Source organism: Macrobrachium rosenbergii, chromosome 8, assembly GCF_040412425.1.
Source record: "Macrobrachium rosenbergii isolate ZJJX-2024 chromosome 8, ASM4041242v1, whole genome shotgun sequence".
NCBI classification, from domain to species: Eukaryota; Metazoa; Arthropoda; class Malacostraca; order Decapoda; family Palaemonidae; genus Macrobrachium; species Macrobrachium rosenbergii.
Window position 1 is genome coordinate 58487094 of NC_089748.1, and position 10463 is coordinate 58497556.

The following is a 10463-nucleotide window of genomic DNA, read 5'->3' on the forward strand; positions in this document are numbered from 1 at the left end:
TATATATATATATATATATATATATATATATATATATATATATATATATATATATATATATATATATATATATATATATATATATATATATATATATATATATATATATATATATATATATATATATATATATATATATATATATATATATCCAGCATGGTTTGACTTTACATTTGTCAAAACTATACCACTTTATAAATACCGCCTCTCATAACCATTTTAAACATTCAAATCTATTACAAAGGAACATTTATATTTTATGAAATGCATCTACCTTTCCCATGAATTTAAACCCTCACTGAATTTGAAGACAGTTTTCTTTAATAGAGTTCTGCATAATGAATAGTGATTCTCTTTCTAGGAGTGCTTCCTTTAGTCGGCAAGAATGGAATATTCGACCATCTAATGACCAACTGTCAAAAGGATCAAGCACTAATCACAAAAGGTTGAACTGCCATTAAGAGCCCACATGCTAGTCGTGTATGACCTGTTCTTAAAAGGCAAAGGGTACTTTCTAATCTGAGAGATGATTGTTGACCTTTAGTATTTCCCCGCTGTTAGTATGTGTGTGTGTGTGTGTGTGTTTGTGTGCGCATTTTCATGTTGCCAGTAAACTATTGAATATAAACTGGATGACGAAAAGAAAGCTCTTGGACAACAAATAAGCCTAAACGATTTTGTGGGGACAGTGAAATATAACAATAAGATGATTTAGTCATCTTCAAGAAATAAAAAATCTAAAATTTAGAAAAGGAAGCGTTTAAAGTCTTTGTGTTCAAAAAATAAAAAATAAAAACATCTAAAAATAAGAAAAGGAAGCCTTTAAAGTCTTTGTGTTCAAAAAATAAAACATCTAAAAATAAGAAAAGGCAGCACTTACTGAATATGCCTTTAAAATCTTTGTGCTCATTAAATCAGAAATACTGTCGACCTAACCGCTCAATCTCCTCGCTGCTGGGAGAAAGGGAGCTGGTGATTTGGTTACGATACATGTACATACGCTACCGGGGTCTAATCGATGTCAGGCAGGGCAGCCGATCGAGACTACGGTCTACCCCAAAGCCAAATCAAAGTCCTTCAAAAGAAGGCATTGTGCTTACCCCATACAAAAAATGGGGAAAAGCACATTAAAAGAAGAAGACTGTTCGTTGCAATAATCTTTCCGTTTAATGGCAAGTTTTGCTCCATCGGAACAGGCGCAATAATCGTTGTTTTTCATGACATCTTTATAAACGTTATTCACTGTCAACTAGTAATTTCTTTTGCAATGTCCAGTGTAACAAACATTCATCAAATGCTTTTGCTGTTAAAGTCTACTCATATGTTACCGTATTTACTTGTATGTTTCCATGCACATACTTTGCGACTGCCCAACAGGTTATCGGTAGTTGTTAGCTATTTCAGCTTGACAGCATTGGTCGGACTTGCCCTTTTAGTTTTCTGTAAAAGAAAACTATTGAGGTGGCTTTGTCTGTCAGTTCGCACTTTTTCCTCTCCGCCCTCAGATCTTAAAAACTACCGAGGCTAGAGGGCTGCAAACTGGTATGTTGATCATTCACCCTTCAATCATCAAACACACCAAATTGCAGCCCTATAGGCTCAGTAGTTTATATTTTATTCAAGGTCAAAGTTAGCCATGATCGTGCGTCTGGCAACGAAACAACATAGCACACCACGGCCGGCTGATCGTTTCATACAGCATTATACGCTTACAGAAAACTCGATTTCGCCGAAGAAACTTCGGCGGATTTTTTAATTGTATAACTTTTGTTTTCGTTTTTCAAAGAAATCCGCTCTTGCCTGACCCCTCGCGGGTCCTGCTCTTTCCTCTTCCCTCCGACCGCAGGTTTCGAGTCTCTGGGCAACTGTAAAAGTGATGTTCCTTGTGAAGTTTTTCTCGATACATTATTATTACAACTATTTGTCTGAAAACATACAAGTAAATATCGTTACATATAAATAGACTGTAACAAAGTAAAAAAGCAGCTAAAAACATCTGATGAGTGAATGTTACGATTGACATTGCAATAAAAATTACTAGCCGACAGTATATTATTCTTATACAGAATTCATGAAAAACAATATTTCAGTCCTCAAGAGAATGATTATTGCTCCTGTTCTGATGGAGCAAAACTTGCCATTAAATGAAAAGGAGATCTATGCAACGAACAGAAGTTCTGATTTAATGAGTACTAACACTTTAAAAACATATTCAGCGAGTGCTTACTTTTCTTATTAGTGTTTTGTATTGTGTGGTAAGGTTATTGCTGGATTATGAACTGTATCATAAATAGTCGTTCGTATCTCGTTATCTCATGTGTATTGTGACAAATCTTGACCAAAAAACAAGGTAGTAAGCTGATCATGTAAATCTATATATATAAAAATGGATGCGTGTGTGTGTGTACGTTCCAGCATAACTCTGAAACGCTCTGAGCAGTTTCAACCAAACTTGGTACACTTACGACTTACTATCACGAAAAGAATTCTGTGGGGTTAAGACATCACTAGCACAAAAGGGCACCAAAGGGGGTGGGGTGGGAAAGGCTTCCCTGAAACGGGGCTGGTTCTGCCTATAGACTTAGTAACTAAATAAACTCTACAGGTTTATCTTATCTCATTTCGGTAGACATATGACTTACTGTCTGGAAAAGAATAGTGTGGGGGTAAGACATCACTGGCGCCAAAGGGATGTGGGTGGGAAGGGGGCGACATGCAAAAATAACTGAAAACGACAGATATTAGTGTCTAATCCACAGTTTTCGAGGTCGCTGAGATGAATAGTGACACTCCCGATGACCTTTAAGTCCAAGTTCAGCCCTGATAGGAAGGTGGGTGAAAGAAGTGAAAAATAAAATGCCAAAATGACAGATATTAGTGTGGAATCAATAGTGTTTGAGGTCGCTGAGATGAATAGTGACACTCCCTATGCCTTTTAAGTTCAAGTTAAGCTCCGATAGGAATGGGAGGTGAGAAGTGATGAAATATAAAATTGTCAAAAATGCTGGGAAAAGTAAATGAAGCAACTATCTTAACAGGAAAGGGGGCCGGAGAGAGAGAGAGAGAGAGAGAGAGAGAGAGAGAGAGAGAGAGAGAGAGAGAGAGAGAGAGAGAGAACCTTATTAAAAAAAAAAGGAATACCATTTACCAGAAAAACCTCAAATTATGTTTGAGAATATACATAAAAAAAAGGACAGAAACCAAAAGAGCCTGGAAAAACAAGAAATGTGCCGGAAACGACGAACAAGAAAAGAGACGCAGAAGAGAATAACAGCATCAGATTTAGTTACCTTCTATCACACGGCAGCCCCCAAGAAAGGCTTTAATACCACTAAAGTCACTCACAGGTTTGAGGAAGGGCTCAATAAAGCTGGCTTTATAAAGCAAGCTCACAGCCGCTTCCCGAAATGGCTCTATCAGTCAGTTTTAAAGGACGGCCCCCTTAAATATAACTTTAAAAGGGATTGTGGAAATTTAAAGGGTGGAAGATATCCACCTAAATCCTTGAATATACGATGAGCCCCTGGTCGTACGAAAATGAGTTTTCGATTTTCTCCTATTTATAACTACACCGGTCCCGCGCTCGCCCGTCACAATGCTTTATTCTGAATTACATCTTTTTTTATTTATGCGTCGTTATTTTTAAGGGCCACTTTACATTATGTCCAACAGGAATCTCATAATGTATTTCCTAAAATGACGTATATTTTATTGTCAGAATGAAATCTGTATATTTCCTCAAAAGTAAATGATGAAAAAAATATAGAATATATTGTCAAAATAAACATGAAAACCATGGACATTATTTATTGAATTTTTTTGGAACACCGATAGCTACTGATTTGTAATTCATTTTCTGAATGGGTCATTACTGTTTCATTGAATTTAGGTTAGCATGACTCTCCAGAATAATATTTGGACTACAGAAGAGAGAGAGAGAGAGAGAGAGAGAGAGAGAGAGAGAGAGAGAGAGAGAGATAAACGTCATCTGGATGTCTGAATTTAGTCAGTGAGACACGTCCATAGCAATATCTATAGCTCTCATTGTACAGCTTCGCCATCACACTATGTAACAAAGCATTATGTTCCAATCAACGTCAAAACGAATGTCGATCATAACAATATGGTGTCAATATATGTCCCGTCTTTGAATCATTGCAACGTTTGGTGTCAGATAACGTTCTCAGTGGAAGTGACGCGTTTAACCTGAAATTTAAAGCGTTTTTTTTAGCGTTTTAATATTCAATATAGTAGGGATGTCCATCCCACTCGGCGTAAATGCTAAATAGCAACTTTTCAGTAAAGACATATTTTCCTTTGTTTTGTATAAAAGTGTTTTCTCGTTCTATTTAAACACTTACGAGTGTTTATTGCAGGAGTGTTTTAGGCATGTTTATTTGTGCACTAAAGACTTTCTCTTGCCCCAAGGTGGCCTGACACTGAGATCAGCAATCCGCACTTGGGTCAGCTCATGGATTGAATCTTCCAGTTTACGCTTCGGAATTCTCTAGTTTCTTCGATTTTCCTAAGTTCTCTTCAAGATTTGAAAAAGGAAATAAAATTTTTATTATCGTTCTGAAGCCAGCGAGTATTTTCACAAAAAATTGTCCATCATCTCAGAGGTCCCAGGACCCTTAAAAAAATTCACGATTCTTTTTCTTGGCTTTTCTTCTAGAATTAGAGCATTTTTCTTCAATTCTTTCTTGCTTTTTACTTTTTACATTATTTTCACTCTTTAAAGTCGGGTTCCAAAAGGCCATTTGATCACCAGCCTCTAAGTCTAAGCTTACACGTAAAAATGAAATAAATCTAAACATATTTAAATCGTCATCGATTTTTGGACGACAGGAGAGCTGATATCGAATGTCTCATTCACTTATCAATTCATTTTTCACCATCGCATCATTCATTCCATTCAGGCCATGTGAACTGCGAATATGACAAATGAAACCAGCCATTGGACTGCTGTGTTAACCAGGCGTTCCATTAAGGGCTGCCAACACTTCCCATTAAGGGCTGCCAACATTTCCCATTAAGGCCTGCCAACATTTCCACTTCCATTTTGCCCCCAGCAACAGAAATGAGAACGCCATCCATTTATCACCATTTTCCCAGCAATGAGTAAGGCACATTTTACTAATATTCGGCGTATATTCATAAATACAGTATTTCATAGAAATGCGCAGTGACAAAGCTAAAAATTTAATAATTCATGGGGATTATTATACCGTGGGGTTATATGCATTTGATTTAATAATGAGTACGTCTTCATGATATAATGCTCTAACTGGAATATTTTATGATGCATTACTCGAATATTTTATACGTTCTGAGTAGTTTTATACTCGTTGGAAAAAAAAGAAAACTTAGAAAATAAAGAGCTGACAATTGTGGACGAAATTGTTATGATGATAATACTTCCATTCCGGCGTTCCAATTTCAGGGTTCTTGTCTAAATTCAGTTATAAATTCTAATTCAGGAAAAATATATTCAAATGTATTTCCCAATTAAGACAATTTTTAATGTTAGTTTGAAAAAACAAATTCATAATATTAACACTGTTTAATGTTGTTTGAAATCCTGTATTTGAAACGAAACGAAGGCTTAACCTCCCCAAAAACTGAAAAAAGATTTCGTGCTTAGTTTGATGAAAATAGCTGATGCATTAAGAAACCAAAACACATTAAAAAGCAAAATATAAGGAAACGAAAACCAGAGAATACCAATAGGTGAGTAAAACTGAAAATCTGTTGAAATAATACAAACTGGTTTTTTTAGAGTTCCATATAAATAAGGAAAAACTTCAATAGTTGAAATTTCTGGAGAATTTGAGAATTTAAACTTTGTGGTTCAAAGTTAGTAAACTGAAAAAGGAAGATGAGTTGCACCATCACAAAGGGTTTTAAAAGCTTAAAATAAAAAAAGGAAAATGAAACTCACTTTCAAAGCCGGAAAACAATAATGAGGAAGTAACAATTGTACAACCATAATGTTTACTGCAAGATTGGAAACGAAAAAAGAACATGAATTGCACAGTCATTTCCAAGTTTAAAAATGAAAAAAAGATAAATGCATTGCTTAAAATAATGTTTTCAATGCCTACAAACGGATTAACAGGAAAATGAGACCCACTAACCACAAAGAGCTTTCTTTTTTAAAAATGAAAAGGAGGAAATTCTTCACTAACCAAAATGTGTCTACAAATGAAAATTCACAGCACCAGTCATTTCCATTTTTAAAGTTTAAAAAAGAAAACAAAAATAAAATGAACTGCACCAATCATAACGCACTTTCCAGGACGATTGCGATTCAAGAAATGATTCCACAAATGATTCCACAAACGCAAATACGCAAGCATGCCTGGTTAATCTTTCTGACAAGCAAGCATCGAATCTCTGCTGAGAAGTATGAATCAAGTAAAGAAAGAAAATTATTTTCAATATTTATTACATCTGAGGTAGCTACAAAACGAACGCAGCAATGTATGGGTAATGCATGTATGCATATTTTTTCTTCACGTGAATTTTAAAAATTATTCATGTAGCTTTTACCAGAATAGCATATTATATCCCTTTATCGTCTTTCACGCTGAATTAAAAAGTTATGCTAATTACTAAAGTTTGCCAAAATCATTTAACCATTCATATATAACAAAAAAATAAGTTAATTTTGAATATAGAATCTTTTATTATTCAGGAATATCTATTGCCCATCAGATGGAAGTGCAAAAAAGTTTTTATGAGAGTTAATTAATATTAAAGTTTCATATGGAAATACGTCAAAGTGATTTACTTTTCATGCAGATATCAAATCATGGAAATTGCTGCGTTTGTTTTATGGGTACCACAGAGCGTTGTTAATGTAATAAATATTGAAAATAATTTTATCTCTTATTGGAAGCTCCTTATGTCACAAAACACACACACACACATTATATATATATATATATATATATATATATATATATATATATATATATATTATATACACATATATATATATGTATATATATATATACATATGTTGTATATATATATTATATATATACAATATATATATGTATATAATATAATATTTATATATATTATATATATATACATATATATATATATATATAAATATATATATATATATATATATATATATATATATATATATATATATATATATATATATATATATATATATATATATATATATATATATATATATATATATATATATATATATATATATATATATATATATATATATATATATATATATATATATATATATATATATATACAATATATATGTATATATATATATAATATTTATATATATTATATGGATTATCAACATACCAGTATATATATAGATATGATTATATCTCGATAGTTTTCTTCAACTAAACGCAATCTAAATATAAATATTTTCGTAAAATATATATATATATATATATATATATATATATATATATATATATATATATATATATATATATATATATATATATATATATATATATATATATATATATATATATATATATATATATATATATATATATATATATATATAATGCCACAATCCCATGAAACTCTCGAAATTCACGCTACCTCAGGTATATCTCCTTGAGGTGTCGCCGAAGGGAATTTTTATATAAGTGATAATGGTGTCTGATGATTGGAGGGTGGATTATCAACATAAACCAGTTTAGAGCCCTCTAGCCTCAAGTAGTTTTTAAGATCTGAGGGCAGACAGAAAAAAGTCACTGGTTTACGTCAACAGTCGCAAATAGCCATCTCGATAGTTTTTCCCCAGACAACTCAATCACTTATATAAAAATTCTCCCAAATCTCCAACGGAATATTTTCGTAAATTTCGATATTATATTCATGATTGTATATAAATCACGGTGTGATAAAACTTCATACATATATATATATATATATATATATATATATATATATATATATATATATATACTATATATATATATACTATATATATATATATAAATTTATATATATGTGTAATATATATATATATATATATATATATATATATATATATATATATATATATATATATATATATATATATATATATATATATATATAATGTATGTATGCATGTGTGAGTGTTTTGTGACGTAAGGGCCAGTCCAAAAAACCAAGTTAAAATCGGAAGGAATGAAGGAATGATAAGACTTCCAGAAAAACCTGGAAATACGATGGGAGAGCGAAAACGAGTCACAACAGTCGATGGGAACATAACCAATGGTGTGGTTATCACACTATCCTCACCTTACCAAACCTTACCTCACTTAGTCGATGGCCAGCAACGTTATATGCGTTGGTCGAAAAATGCAATCTACCCATTTTATATTTTATCACGTTTAACTAACTAAACTTTCACGGACAAATTTTCCAGTAATAATTGTGTATCCTTGACATTCAATTTTGGCCTTTTGTATTTCAGCTCTGGCTTCCGGAACATTTCACAAATAAGTAGATACTTTATTCATTGCATATTTATATTTTAAACGTAATAACGAGATTTTGTATAAACAAAAGTCCACGGCTTTTCCTGAATGTAACAGTTTTAACTTATGACCAAATTGGCTTTATACTCGGCTAAAAAATGAAAAATCATAAATGGATATGTATTACTTTTATAAATATCATAATGAGCAATGCAGCTAGACTCCTTAAGCATTATGTTCAACAAAAGCCAATTTTACGAAAATATTTCAGATTTGGGAGATTGCGTTTTAGTTTTCTGTAGAAGAAAACTATCGAGATGGCTATTTGTCTGTCCGTCCGCACTTTTTCTGTCCGCCCCCAGATCTTAAAACTACTGAGGCTAAAGGGCTGTAAACTGCTATGTTGATAATCCACCCTCCAATCATCAAACACCAAATTGCAGCCCTCTAGCCTCAGTAGTTGCGGCTGAGAGTTTCATACAGCATTATACGCTGTAGAGAAAACTCGACTGCGTCAAAGAAACTTCGGTGCATTTTTTATTTATTTATTTTTTGTTTTACACAATTAGTTATACTAATTCAATTTCCAACATACTAATGTTCTCTCAGCATGAAAAAGTTTGGGTTAACACTACTATGAAAACATCAAGAGAGCTTTTTTTACACAGACCGTTTTCTAGTGAGTGCTATCGCTAATATTACCTTAGTCCTTCCCATGGTGAAAATTTAAATTGGCAGTTAATTAATTCCCAGGTGAAAAGTTAAATTGACAGATAATTAATTCTTATAGAAGTAATGACAGGGTATTTATGAATATCTTAGGTCTGTTTTTCTATGGAGATTACGAAAAAAAAACTCATAACGTAACATGTCAATTTTAGAGTAAACACCATCTTTAACACGACGTAACAGCAAAACTGTTTTATGTTTCAAAGCAATGGAGAACATCAAGATACAATTCCGCGTTTTTGCAAATCCAAGAAATGTAGCATATTGAAAATTTTGCCCTTCGATTAAACAATTTGACTGTTTTACTACAAATTAATTGTCTTATGTTTCTTCACAATTGGGCAAAATTGAAAGGAATAGAAAAATGATTAACGATTAAATGTTCCATAGAAAGAGTAATATTACTGCCAGTTTAATCACTTCAAAAGTAGTACCGTGCAAATCAGCGCGGATAATCATAAGGAACCTTAAAGTTGAGTATATCTTAGTTTAACCAGACCACTGAGCTGATTAACAGCTCTCCTAGAGAGGGCTGGCCCGAAGGATCAGATTTATTTTACGTGGCTAAGAACCAACTGGTTACCTAGCAACGGGACCTACAGCTTATTGTGGAATCCGAACCATATTATGACGAGAAATGAATTTCTATCACCAGAAATAAATTCCTCTGATTCTTGACTGGCCGGTCGGAGTCGAACGCTGAGCCAACAGCGTGCTAGCCAGGAGCTCTACCTACCCTTCCATTGAAGAACTATAAGGAACCTTAATGGAGCCCTTGTTAGTATACAAATATCGTAGGTGAAATCTGATTCCAGAGTGACCAATAACAGGGAATTTATAATGCAGCTTGATAGTGGTTATGAAATCCTCCCTCCCGATGTTTACATGAAAATACAAAATATTTTTTCAAAAAGAAATCTAAATTTTAGATAAAAAAAAAATTATTGTATGTGGAATAATTATAATGATTTTTCTATCGTTTTACATAAATGTTCTGTTTAAACAGACCTACAAACAATGGCCATTTCCAGCCTTCATTCTTTCCGTGTTTTGTCAAGAGCATAAATACAGATAAAAGTCCTATTCCATTATATTTCATAACAGATAATCATAGTTTTCATTCAAAATATAGTTTTACTGTTTGCTTCCAAACAGTAAAAACAGCTTTTAATCTGTACAAAACTTAATGTTCAAGGTTTTGTGCTAATGTTTCAAAATTAGGGAGAAAGGGAACTTGCACTGTCTGTAGCCTCCTCTCGACTT